This window comes from Rhinolophus sinicus, chromosome 13 (genome assembly GCF_057876585.1).
Source record: "Rhinolophus sinicus isolate RSI-liver-muscle chromosome 13, RSI-T2T, whole genome shotgun sequence".
Classification (NCBI taxonomy): domain Eukaryota; kingdom Metazoa; phylum Chordata; class Mammalia; order Chiroptera; family Rhinolophidae; genus Rhinolophus; species Rhinolophus sinicus.
In genome coordinates, this window is record NC_142513.1 from 31719123 (window position 1) to 31733375 (window position 14253).

The window sequence follows — 14253 nt, forward strand, 5'->3', positions numbered from 1 at the left end:
AGATGCTCAGGGTTGCTTATGGAGACCTGGATCCTAGGAGGAAAGTCCAACAGGCAGGAGCTGGAGTCAAGAAAGAGATGCAACCTCTGTCTGAGAAACCACTCAACAGCAGAGAGAGGAGGGGAAATATTCTGCCTTCTTTCTTTCTCCTGCCCAGCCCCCAAGGCCAGTGCTTCCCACTGCCCCATCGTAATTAGAAACCAAAATGGGCAAGGGGATCTGGGATATTTACCCTGCAGGGGCCAGCCGTGTGTACAAAACAGAGCTGGGTAAGGGTGGGGGATCGATCCCAGGGTCAAGAGGCAGGTAGACAGGCACACGGATGAAAGGCACAGAGAAGTCCAGCAGTTGTGAGGTCTGTTTATCATTTTCTGACCCAGAGTCAGGCACAACTGATAGTGGTACTGTGGTACTGTTTTTTTTTTTTTTTGCTTTTTTGCTTCCATGGATCCTGTATGGCTATCTTTATAGAGTTTCAACAGGATTTGAAGTTGCTAGCCAAGGTGTGCTAACTTTTCACTGCAGCAGCTTGTTGGTTTTATAATGCGATTAATGAGATATGTAGATGCAAAAGTAATTAGAGGTAGAGACCTGTGGCTTCTCTAAGTAGTTTTATTTCTCCTCCTTTCTTCACTCATGTGGAAGCAGAGGCAAGCATAGAGTTGGGGAGTTCAGTTAGTGCTGGCCAATGTAATGCTGGTAGAGGGAAAGTCCCCTCTAGGGAGCAGGACAGGGCACATGGAAGCCCGGGCATGGTGACAAACAGTTGGGTAGAAGGGACCCTCCTCAGGGAACTCTGAGTTAAACACTATCAATGGAACTTCAATTTTTGCAAATGGGCATGATTGTCACATGAAAAAAATTACAGCCAAGAGTTTGGACTATTGGTCTCACATGTCAGGCCCTCCATCTAGAGTGGGAGTTCTATCACCTCAAATGCCCTGTAGAGCCACTGACCTATCTTCCCTGTACCTTAGGCTTCCTGCCTCAATGCTTGGTCCTTCCTAGTACTATGACAATTCCCTCTGAGAATCACTTTGTCCTCCAGCCACGATTACCTTAAGACGATCACAGAGTGAACATACAGTCAGAAGTACATATATGAATATCTATGTATATTTGAAGTATTCTACACATCTTTATGCATCTTTTGTGTAGCGTGCATGTGTGTGCATTCACTTCTACTCTTGCACTACACGTGGGATTATTACAAAGTGTAGGTGGGTATTTAAGAAGAGATTCATGCCATATCTTTCCTCCTGCACATCCCTCAACATTAGAACCCTCTGAAGTCTGCTGTCTGAGCCACTTCCGGAAACTGGGCTTCAGTAGTGGCCATGGTGCTTAGTGCTAAGGTTGCCTCAGAACACAACAAGAGACCTTTCAAAAAGAGTCATCCAGGAATAGTCCTTTCTTGGCTTTAGGATATTATAGCTTTGATCTCAAATCTGGAAGACATGCTTGAGAAAGGTGCATCGGGTAGAAGACCCTGGTATCCAATTCCAGACAGCTGCCGTCGAAGGTTAGTGAGTGGCAAGGGGACTCCACTCTGCATCTACTACCAAATACCAAAAGCAGTTTCTTTTCATTTCTTAGCTCTTCCGTGCCACAAAATCCACACATTTAATAAGTCCAGTCTCTCCAAGTGTAGTGCTAAACACTTCCCTGACAAGCAATGTGGGTAATTTAGGCCTTGACAATGAAACATTGGTAGTTTTCAGAATACGTTGTGGCTTTGTTCTTCTCTGAAGATAATTTTTACTATGCCCTCTCCTTTGGTCTGGGCAAATCTCTACTACTTGATTCAGCTCCTGGATTCATTGTCTGGCTGCCTGAGAAATCTATTATCTTTGTAGTCTCTGTCTTCCACTTCTTCATAACAAGAGTTTCCCTCTTTCCCAACTCTCGCCAGATCCCTCCTTCAGCTCTTTTCTGTTTTTCCTCAGTCATCAGGAGCAAGAAGGCTTCCTCACTAATCAATAACACTATCCAGTCTCTTTTGAAGGTAACTGTCAGTTTATCCTAAAGTTCAGATAAATCTGCAGCATATTTGCATAAAATTGTGGTTGGTTTACTGCAAATAGCCAGACAGGTAATCTCTAAAGCTTTCCTTCTAGTCTCAGGATTTAGAATCCAGCTCAATATTATGCAATGAAATATATTAAAAGGTGAGAAGGTAGGGGAAGGGAAACAAGGCACAAGATTTTATACAATTGAAGAAATTACCTATCTTCCACGGCTGCAGTGAAAACCAAATGAAAGTTCTTTGGAAATTTCTCACAATGTTTTGAACACTGAATCTTTTTTGTGCTACTTTATTCTTCATGATCCTCGCTGGGATGGCAAGTGGAAGTACAGAAAACCATGAGAGAGTATGCACTTGTGATATTACCAGCCTTAATGGAAACAGGAAATACTAGGAATCTTGTAATAAATGCAGAGACTGCCAGCCTAATTTCACAGTTTCAGAAGTTTGAATAGATGTTAGACTACGTTGCAAATCTTGGGCATACATTTCAACAAAACTTCTGGTCCCATGGTGACCTGCATTGGTCACAGAAGTGATTGCTAAATTCAGTTTTGATTATCTAAATCCTGAGATGGACAAGTCCCAGTGCCCTTTCACTTTTTGAATGGACCGTGAATAGAAGGGTTTGGCTATGTTGGGTAATGGCAAGAAGATTGTATCACCTTGGTAATTCTTTAAAGCTAGTTAGGAAACCATTTGCTGTGGTTTAGATAAAACCCTGCTAGGAAGAAAGGAACAAATCTGGACAATTACCATTCACAGTAACAGTGTGGTAGCACCTGCAAGCTTGGTAGCACTGCAGGACCTCAGGCCCCAAATCACATCTATTGAATCAGAGGGTGTGTTTTCGTAAGATATTCCAGGCATTTGTGTGCACAGTGAAGTGTGACAAACACTGGTCTGGAAGACTCTTGATAATTCTTTAAAAGTTCAATGATTTCTACTAGACATGTGAATGATGAATAGTTTCTATAGATAGTCACATAGTTATATAACACTCCTTATATGGTATATATGGTATAGGTAGTGTTCTAGTTTCTGTATAATCTGAAGGCTCCCATAAGGCTTTCCTCGAATTTATTTTTCCAAGTTCTTTTACATTGTAAGGGTTTGAACATACATGTATATGTATGTGTGTGTATATGTATATATATTTCTCCTACTGCTGAGTAACATTTAGCAGCTTAAAAGAACACATATTTATTTTCTTACAGTTTCTGTGGGTCAGAACTTTGGATGCGAGTTAGCTGTGCTGTCTGCTCAGGATCTTATTAGACTGAAATGAAGGTGTCAGCTGAGTCTGGGGCCTCATCTGAAACTCAAGTTCCTCTTCCAAGCTCTCTGGTTGTCAGCAGAATCTATTTTTTATGGCCGTAGGATTTGGGTCTATGCTTTCTTGCTAGCTGTTAGCTGGAGCCTGTTCTCAGTGCCGAGATGCTGCTCTCGGGTCTGTGCCACATGGCTCTCTCTTTCATAACATGACTGCTTCTAGGCCACCAGAAAAGCATCTGTTGCTATTTCTTGTGTCTACTATGGGCTCATCTGATTAGGTCAGGCCTACCCAAGATAATCTTTCTTTTGATTAACTCAAAGTCAACTGATGAGGACTTTAATTATATCTGCAAAATCCCTTTTGCTATACAATGTAACATAATTTTATGGAAGTGATATTCCATGATATTCCCAGGTTTTGCCTGCATCCAAAGGGAAGGGATTATACAGAGCATGTATACCAGGGACTGTTGGGGGTCATGTTAGAATTCTGCCTGTCATTTTACATATATATATATATATATATATATATATATATATATATATATATATGAATTTGGAATAAAGTCGTGTTTTCCAACCTACATTGTTTCACTTAACACTTACTTTTACATAATCTTGAAAAAACCATAATGCTGTTTGCATATATTTTTCTTTAAGTCAATTACTTTTTAAACTAAAATTGTGCTAAAAAGGAAATGTTAATTTTATTACAATAAATTGAAGGTCATTATTATTTATCATGAAATAGACACAAAATATAAATTCAACAGAAATAAAATAGTATCAAGTTAAGTCTATCAACCATTGCCTGAACTTGAAGTCTCTGCCTGATGTTTGCTTCTCTTTGTTCAAAAGAGAGTGTGGCAAATGCTTAAAGAAGAATTAAGGTGTCTTAATCCAAATCAAGTCTTTCTTGCTGATATAATATGTTGTTAGATGAGTGTAAAAAGAATCACTTTCTTACCATGTGATTCAACATTCTTGATGCTATGTGAATGTCACCTAATTAAGGTGAGTTCCACATTTTGGGATACACTGGGTGTCCTGAAGGTCTTTATTAAATGCTCATTTGAGGCAAAAGACATTGCATATAAGCTTTGTGTGTTAGCTTCCATTTTTAGGCCTTTGTTGCCATATATATAAATGTTATTATATCAAATATTCTGACAGAGCCAGAAATAATTTCCGAGAGCTCTTCTAGCTCCAGGATCTATGGCTATATCCAATTAACGATACCAGACATTTGCATAAAATTATTTATTAGATTAGCTGGCTCACCACCTAGCAAGAAGCTTTCTTGAAGAATTAGAACGTACAAAGATGTAAAGTGGAAATATGAGAACTGTGCCCATCTGAAATATAGACTATGACTCAAGAAACACAAGCCCATGTGGGGGTCATGGGCACTTGTGGAGGTGGTGCAGGATGATGGTGAAATTCTGGTGGTGGTAGTGGGTCAGCCATGGACTGGGAAGAGAGGACCATCAGACCATTGCCATATTATTCACCTTTCTTTGACCCTTGTAGACCTCCTCTGATTTCTAGTTTGGTTGGTCAGCGGGAGGCATAAGGAGAAGATGAGGGGACTGGAGAATTATGATGGGGCATTTTTTCTCCTGACTCCCTCTCAGCCCCCTAACCATGGATTAGTTGATCCTGCCATGGAAGACCACAGCTCTTGCTGGGCAGCTCTTTCCTACAGAAGTCCTTCAGCATTCCAGTAACTGTCTCCAACTCTTGTCCTTTCTAGTTTAGGAGTCCAGAATAGGCTCCCTCGCTTGCCATTTCATTTAGAAGTTGGTCTCCTAAACTCCGCCTACCCACCGTAAAAAGTCCCTTCCTCAAACTTTCATCAGTTTGTGTGCCATTTCCCTTCTAGGATCTACTGATACACACAGTATCAGTAAATGTCATTAATACATGTTTTGAAATATTCGAAGCCAATAAGTAAAGGAGATGGTTTCCTGCTAAGACTCACTTTTTCCACCTTGGATTATGAAGTTAGATGTTTACAACACTCTTCTTAATGGCTGTCCACATCTCGTCACCTCATCCACGTCCTCCCTCCATACCATAGACCTGAGCGGTATATGAAAAAGTACTTGGAAATGATAATTTATTATTATTTTTTTATTTTAAGAAAAAACTATCTTTTAAAGGTATAAGTAATAGATTCACTCTGCTAAAGTACAGTTAAGTCTGATCTATTTTTAATTTAATCTCAAAATGACAGAAATGCTTTTGAACTTGGGAATAGAGTATGATGACTCCTTCCCTTTATTATTTTAAAGACTTGACTTGAAATCAGACACTTAGACCCATTGAACCTTCTCAATTTTGTCTATGAAAAGGATCAAAGTAGTGGGTATAAGCCTCAGACAGGACGCTGAGCGTCTCATAAAGGAAAGAGAAACAAGGCTGCGTGCCAATTATCCTAGAATTCAATGGTTTCGATTTCAAACAGGATAGGGATTAAAAGTTTTCTTTAATTGAATAATTATCATATTCAAACAAAAGATTAGGTAGGATGAACCTGAATTTGAAGACGAAAAGCATGGGTATTTCTTTAAAAGGAGTTACACTAAGCAAGTCATGTATTATTCTGGTACATCTTTACTATGAAGGAAGAGCTCACACTGTTTTTGGTGACTCAAAGTTTCTTCAGCCAGAGCAGGCTTAGACTGTCAACAGGAACATTTCAACCAGAAAATTCATGACAGTTGTTCTCTATGTATGTAACTAGTTGAAATAGTGTGAACAGATGATCATAAGCTCTTTTGTATATAAATATGAAATAGTCTAGGCTTGTATCAACAGCTTCTCTTTGAAAAATTTTTCTTTCTAATAAGAACAATGACCATTTTCCACTTGTTGAGTGTAAGAGTTGAGTAAATATTTCTGTGAACCACCGGTGTTATGGGAAATAGTTGCAGGTGATTCATAAACAACCCCATTAAATAAAACATTTTGTAACAGTTTTCCCCTTTCAACAATCTCTCAGCCCTTCAGATTATATAAAGACTCAGTCTCAGTTTGTTGATACCATATTTCATTGATTCTAAGACACACATAATTTTACATGTTAACATTTTTACAACTGGGTTGGGTCATAATTTGATGCATCTCAAAATTGTTATCAGTCATATGGCAGTAAGGAGTGATTAGATCGTCATTGCATGTTTGAACTTCAATGTGGTTACTGTTTACATTGTTGTCCTATGTAAAATAAGCATAAAATAGTTCTTTTAATACGTATAAAATATTGATTCTAAGAGAAAAGAGAGCATTGTGTCATAGTTTGTCAGCAGTTTCTTTTTCTCTGTGTAATGCCCTATAATAATGTGTCTTACCTTCAGTGGCATCTTAGGTTCTGTGAGAAGCGTGCTCTGAGGCCTGGTGATTGACAGAATGATTTTGCCAAACTGAGTAGCAGTGTGGACTGAAGTGAAGCAGCTGTAAGCAGGGCAGAACCAACGAGATTTCTCCATGGATAGTGAGAGCAATCACATTGAACCATGAGTTATAGGACTTTGTGATCTTGGTCAACTTCTCTAACCCTCAACTGACACTTTTACTAAATCAAAATGATAATAGTAATATCCACCTCAGTACATTGTTGTAAAATTAGATGAGAATGTTTTGAAATGTTTTTTCAAATTCATTTTAAAGTGATAGTTGATGTACAATATTACATTAGTTTCAGGTGCATAACATAGTGATTAGATATTTATATACCTTACAAAATAATCACCACAATAAACAATTATGTCTAGAAACATTATTTATAGTATTATTATTCATAAAACTATATTGGAATTAACCTAAATGTCCTACAGAAGGAAGATGATTACATTCTCATGCATCCATATGATGGGTGTTTGTGCAGTGCTTAAACACAGTTTGATGTTATGGGGAGATGCACAGGATGAAATACTAGCCATCAGAAAGAGAATACAAAAACAAACATATTAAACCCAAAATTAGCAATTTTAAAGTGCTTTGTAAGTTATATGGGTGAACTATTACTACTAAAGCAGAAACAATAATGGTAACTGCATTTCCCATTACAATCTATAAAGCAGGTTCACCTACATTTTCCTACTTAATTTGCTCATTGAAACTTTATAAGGTGTCAAGTATGCTTCTAGGAAATGACACACAACCTTAGAGATTTGCCAAAGGGCCATGATAGCTGCTGTCAGCTAGTCTTTGTTCACAGCGGTGGATAAGCGCATGTCCAGGTCTGTGGTGAGGGGGAATGGGGCCCCTGCAGGGCCATGTAACAGAAAACCTTGCTTCTCATTTTGGCCCTGGCCCGAGGTGCTCTGCAATCTGACACCTTAGATTTTAGACAAGTCATTCTGAATCTGAGGTAAATCAGGCCAGAAAAGAAGGTGGAAACATCATGAGTTTGTTGAAAGCAAATCTGACACTGTTCCATTTAAGAATCGAGATATTCTATTCCTCCGTCCAAAGTGCTGGATTATTTTTGGCAGATTATTCCTCTGCTTCAACTCTCACATCCATCTCCTGGGTCACAACTGGTTTTCTCCTTCTCTAAGTCTTACATCTACATCGTCTTCCCCACCACTACCACCTTAGGACTGACCTGCATCAATTCGCATAGAAATTGACAATTCACCTTGAGCCTTCAGACTACTGAAGATTTTCATCATCTTTGGACTCCATTCTCAGCAATTTGTTTGCTTCTCCTTCTTGAGTTTTCTCTGGTAGTAGGTTTGTTAAATCTCAATTACTTTGGCATTTGCAAGGCCCCCATAGTATTGGCTCATCATCTCTTATTTACTCCATTCCCATGAGGCCTCTCTCTCTGTTATCCTGTGTATTTCCCTCCTCTGGTCTTTTCTCAGCTGGAATGTTTTCTCCTCTGTCTGCCACAAACTCATATCACATTCATTCTCTGAGGCCTACAGTAAGCATCAAATTGTCCACCCTCTCCCAGTGCCTATAACCTTGAGCAAAAAGTTTCAGCTCTCCCCTAGCTACTGCCCTATAATGGATAATCTTATTCTTGCTAACTTAGTTTCCCCAGAAACAAGTCATTTTTCTCCTATAGACCCAAGATCCCTTATTTGTCATAAATGGTTAATAATACTTCATGTTCCATCTGTCACACAGTGGTGTTTTGAGACTCAAAAGGTAAAAATGTGAGAGAACATCCTTTACAAAGTTAAAGCACCAGGTGTTTTATCCCTCAGTGTTGGTCCACAGAAGCACAAAAGCTTGCAAACAGTTGTAGAAGACTTTGCCTGGACACTGAACAGATCCCTTTGGGTCACTTTTAGTGGTTTTATGTGCTCATTCCCAGCTTCTGTGTGCTTTGATTTTTTTTGTGTACCTACTTCTTTGGAGTCTTGCCCCCTTACATCTCTCAATGCAGCCCGTACCCCTTACTCTCCCTGCAGTGGGACAAATTATGAAGCCTGGTCTATTCCCCAGAGCTCCCCACGGGCTCAGGCTGAGGCTGGGTTGTTACCTGACATTGCACTCTTGCTTGGGGTGTCTTCTTCCCCGCCTGCTTCTCTCACTCACTTAGCAGTTTCTTTTTGGAGTACGTTTTAAATCAGTCACTTATACACATACCCTTTCCTCAGGTCTGCTCTGGAGAACTTAGCCTAAGACAGCAGTCTTCAAAACTTCTTCTGTGATTTCCACAGAACAAGACATTCACTGACTTATTCATTCAGGCACATATTTACATTCACATACTTGTCGAGTATCTATCTACATGGCAGGCACTGTCGTAGACATTGGGCTGCAAATGAATCGTGGAGGTCCCTCCCTTTGTGGACATATAGGCACACAAGTAAAATGTGACAGAGCCACGGTTTAAACAGAGTATCTTGCCTCTAAATCCAGTGGGATTTTTTTTTCTTCTTTGCTTTCTATACGTGGATGCAAGATGTTCTCGTACACTTCCCTGATGACTTTTAAAGGTTTAGTCATTTGTTGATTGCAAGGATCTTCCAGTCATATTAAAATAAAATATTAATTTTTCTATCTCATAAGCAAAGGTACATAAAAACAAGTTGTATATATTTAATTTGTTTTTCAGCTTGCTTCACTTTCCTGGGAGAAACCCAGTGAGTTTGATCAGTCGATATTGCATGTAATTCCTGAGATGATTTAGAAGTTAGACAAAGGTTTTAGATGAGCCAGACTTGGCCTCCCAGCAGCCAAAAGTTCCTTTCTACTGATGTCTGAGGCCTGAGACCATGGCACAAACCCTTTTATGAGCTTTTTGATAAATCTTTCACATCAAGGATGATATCTCAAGAAGGGTAAGACAGCCTAGCAAAAGGTATAAGACGTATCTTTCAAAATTGGAGTCACTAATCCCCAAGGCAGATATAGCTGCTGATACTGTGAAGTCCAAGGGGGAGGGTGGAGCTGCAGATGGAATGCTAAGTAGTTTCCCATGATGTCAGCCTTGTCACTGTGATTGCTTCTTCCACAGGACAGGCAAATAGTTTGGCCACCTGTGGGGGATTCTGAGTGTCTTCTTGCCAACTGAATCCAGGTTTTTTTTTTCTTGATGGTATAGTCAGAATAGTAGTTTATTGTCTGGAAAATATAGTAAGAGCACAGGGGAAACATCAAGACCTCTCCATTGATCTTAAAACACTCATGCTTAGTGTAATTTATATTTGCACCGACCAATTCAGCACTCCTCTGGGATGGATCACTTAATTAAAAAGAATTAAAAAAGCTGTTGTTTGATGTATGTGTCTTAATTATTTCCAAGTGGCAGAATTGATTCTCCCCCCATTATGAATTTGCCTCCATTTGTGAGACTAATGAAGCACCATTAAAGGGAATGGCAGGTCAGAGGTCACCTTTTCTTTACATTTAATGTCCTCAAGCTGATAGATTATTTATGAGGGTTATTATGCCTCGGGTAATGTTCCCAGTTTTTCAGAAGAGCTATATCGATATGTAACGATGAGATACCACCCATCTTGACTTCACTTGAGCTCCAGATGTCAACTGGAAAGTAGACTGGGAATATGATTCATTGCCACGAATCCTGCCAGCAGTCAACATGGCTCTCATAATCTCAGATATAGTGATTTGGCTACCGTGGGCTATAAATCTTGTTCTTATCCAGTGTTGTAGAAAGCTCCCTGCATCCTAAAGAGAAAAATAGTGCTTATTTACAAAGAGCACTCATAAACTGGGTTTTGAGCTCTGTCTTCTTTTGGATTACATGCAAAATTTTAACCAAAAATATATATTCCCCCAAGAAAATGAGAGCTTTGAGCATAACTATAGAGAAGAGTTATGAATTTGTGTTCCTAAACTAGATTTCCTGTGTTCAAGTATCAACTCTGTTAGCTATAGTTTCTGTGGTCTTGGACCAGTTACTTTAGCACCCTGTGCCTCAGTTTCTTCATCTGCAAAATGGGCATGAGACAATGTTGAGAATTAAATGAATAATTTCATAGCAAAATGCTTAGGGTAGTTTTTGGCACACATTATGTACTCAAATAAGTGTTAGCAGTTATGATTATAAAAATTTAAAATTGATTATGGGATTAGTTTCTTTATTTCTGCCCCACTTCTATCCCATAGCTTAATTCCTGGGCTGGTCCAGTGGGTTGGTCCTTTGGTGGATTATCTAGTCGCTTGACTCTGCTTTGTTTCAGCTTTCCCTCAGCTCCATACTCTGCCAGCTTCTCTCTTTGTACTCACCTAGGATTCCCATTACTTTATTTGAAGAGGAGAGTGATTTGTCACAGGCCAGTTCTCATCAGGACAGGAAATAAAAAGTCACTGTGTGTGTGTTTGCATATAAGCAAGGGTCCATGGTAGGGTAGTGGTTAGACCATAGATTCTGGAATCAGATTTGTAGTTGATAATGAGCTTTATAGCTATATGACCTTGGACAAATTACTTCCACACTCTGAACTGCAAATCCTCACCTGCAAAATGGGTATAATTCATAAAGGGATTATGACAATTAAATGCAATAAAGGGCTTCTCATAATTCCTGGCACATGGGAAGTCTTTAATACATGACTATTTACATATCCATACACAGAAAATACATAAGTCACCAGCTAATACCAAAGTCCCTACAATTGGAGAACTGTTACTTTTTAGGGACTGACTGATAAGATAACTTAAAATTTTAAAACCTGCCCCCTAGTATCTAATTGATACTCTATTTCAGTGGTCCTTGTCAGGTTTTAAATGGGGAATCTCACTGAATTATGCAAATACCAAGCGATACATTTTACCTCTGCCCATGTGCTGGGGGTTCAGGCAGTTTCACTCTTCATTTGATCTTCTGTCTTTTGCAGAAAAGCCGTGGGTTCCCTCTCATTTGTTTAGATGGTTAGTGATATGGTATTCATCGTGACTAGTAAAAGGCCTGACATACTCCTCAGACAGATGGCCAGGGCCGGGCCCTCATGAATTTGTTATTGCCATAATTGAAATTACATTTGGGCCTTGTCCTCCACCCCTAGAGGAGAAATGAGGGGCTTCACTTTGAAAACATGGAGTTAGAAAAATCCTCCAGAAAGTGCAGTGTGAGTAGGGGCAGGACCAGTACTCCAGTCAAGTGGCCGATACACAGTCCACAGCTGACTCCGCGTCAGGCACACGCTGCTTCCTCACAGCTGTGTGAGATGGGGCTGAAGAGAAGCAGGGAAGTCTCGCAGACCCCAGGCCTTTTATTTTATGTTTTTCATTTCCATTTGCATGAAATATCTTTTCCTATCCCTTTACTTTCAGTCTGTGTGTGTCTTTCTATCTGAAGTGAGTCTCTTGTAGGCAGCCTATGTAACGGTCTTGTTTTCTTATCCGTTTAGCCACCCTTTTGAATGGAGCACCTAATTGATTTACATTTAAAGTAGTTGTTGATAGATATGTAGTTATTGTCATTTTGGTATTCATATTTTCTTATCTCTCTCTCTTTTTTTTTTTCATCTTAAAGAAGTCCCTCTAACAATACTTGTAATAATGGTTTGGCAGCCATGAACTCCTTTAGCTTTTTCTTGTCTAGGAATCTTTTTATCTTCCTTCCATTCTAAATAATAGCTGTGCTGGGTAGAGTAATCTTGGTTGTAGGTCCTTGCTTTTCAGGATTTTGCATATTTTGTGCCAATCCCTTCTGGCCCGCAGAGTTTCTGTTGAGAAATTAGCTGACACTCTTATTGGAGCTCAAATGTAGGTAAGTAACTTCTTTTCTCTTGCTGCTTTTAAGATTATTTCTCTGTCTTTAAACTTTGGCATTTTAATTATGATGTTTCTTGGTGTGGGCCTCTTTGGGTTCATCTTGTTTGGGATTCTCCGTGCTGTCTGTGCTTGAATATCTATGTCCTTCACCAGCTTAGGGAAGTTTTTCATCATTATTTCTTCCAATAGGTTTTCAATTCCTTGTTCTCTCTCTTCTCCTTCTGGTACCATTATGATGCGCTTATTGTACACTTGATGTTGTCCCAGAGGTCTCTTAAACAATCCTCATTTTTGGGGGGGTTCTTTTTTCTTTTCCGATTGAGTGTTTTCTGCTACCTTATCTTCTAAATCGCTTATTCAGTCCTCTGCTTCATTTAGTCTACTATTGATTCCCTGTAATGTATTCTTCATTTCAGTTATTGTGTTCTTTATTTCTGACTGGTTCTTTTTTATGTTTTCTATCTCCATTTTTGTTTCTTATCTTTTTGTTGAAGTTCTCCCTAAGATCATTGAGCATCCTTATAACCAGTGTTTGCAACTCTGCATCTGGCAGATTGCCTGTCTCCTTTTTGTTTAGTTTTTTTTCTGGAGCTCTGTTCTATTTTTTCATTTGGGACATGTTTCTTTGTCTTCCCATTTTGGCTGCCTCCCTGTGTTTCTTTCTATGTATTAAGTGTGGCTGCTCCTGGGTCTTAGTAGAGTGGCCTTATGTAGTTGCTGTCTTGTGGGGTTCAGTGACACAGTCTTGTGGTTACTTGAGCTGGGTGCTCGAGTTACATTCCTTGTGTGGATTGTGTGTGCCCTCTTGTTGTACTTGAGCCTTGGTTGCTATTTGCATGTCAATAGGAGGGACTGACCCTTGGGCTGATTGGTTGTGAGGGCTGGTCATGACTATAGTGGAGAGGCTGTTCTTCAGGGGCTGACCCTATGGAGCAGTATTTGCTTTAACAGGGCTGTGGTGCCTGCCCTGTCTGCTCTTTGGGTGTGTTATACTCAGAGGTGGCCAGGTGATTCTCTGGCTCAATCTGAAGCTGGCCACTGGGCATGCCAGCCCTGGAGCCTCCTGGGAGAGACCTTACCTCAGGCCTAGGTTAGCCACAGCCCGTGCTCTGCCTCGGGTCACCTGGCATAAGCCACAAAGCAACCTGTAGATGGTCTCCACCTGTGCTGGGCTTGGAAGTGCCTCAAGAGGCCAAGCCGGCTTTTGCTAGTGCTGTGCTTAGCACTGCTCAGTAACAGATATAGGGCATGCTGAAGCCAGATGCTGCTAGTTTGGGTTTAGTGAACCTTTGAGAGATTTTAGGAAAGTCTGCAACATGAGCCAAGACAGGCTGTTTGTATGGAAAAGCCACTGGAAACAGCTTGGTGGATCTGCAATTTGGGTGGAGCAGGGTGTTAAGGTATCTCCAGAGCAGGGCAATCAAACGGTGTTAGCTAGGTTGATGGAGACTCAGATATGGTGGCCTCCTGTGTCTGCACACCGGGAAGGGTGAGGGCTCAACAAAGAAACAATTCTGCCAGCACTTCTGTTTGGGAGACAGCTGCCCCTCCAGCCCTTGTCCTGGAGCCAGACAACTCAGTTCCTTCCCGTATGTCTCTGGCACCTTTTGAGCTGCTGTCTCAGTGCTACAGGTCAGAGTAAGTGATTGCTTCAGCAAGTAAGTCTGTACACGGACTGTTTAAGAAGATCTTCTGAGACTCTAGTTGCCCTCTGTCTCACCCAGCCACAATCCCCACAGGTTTTC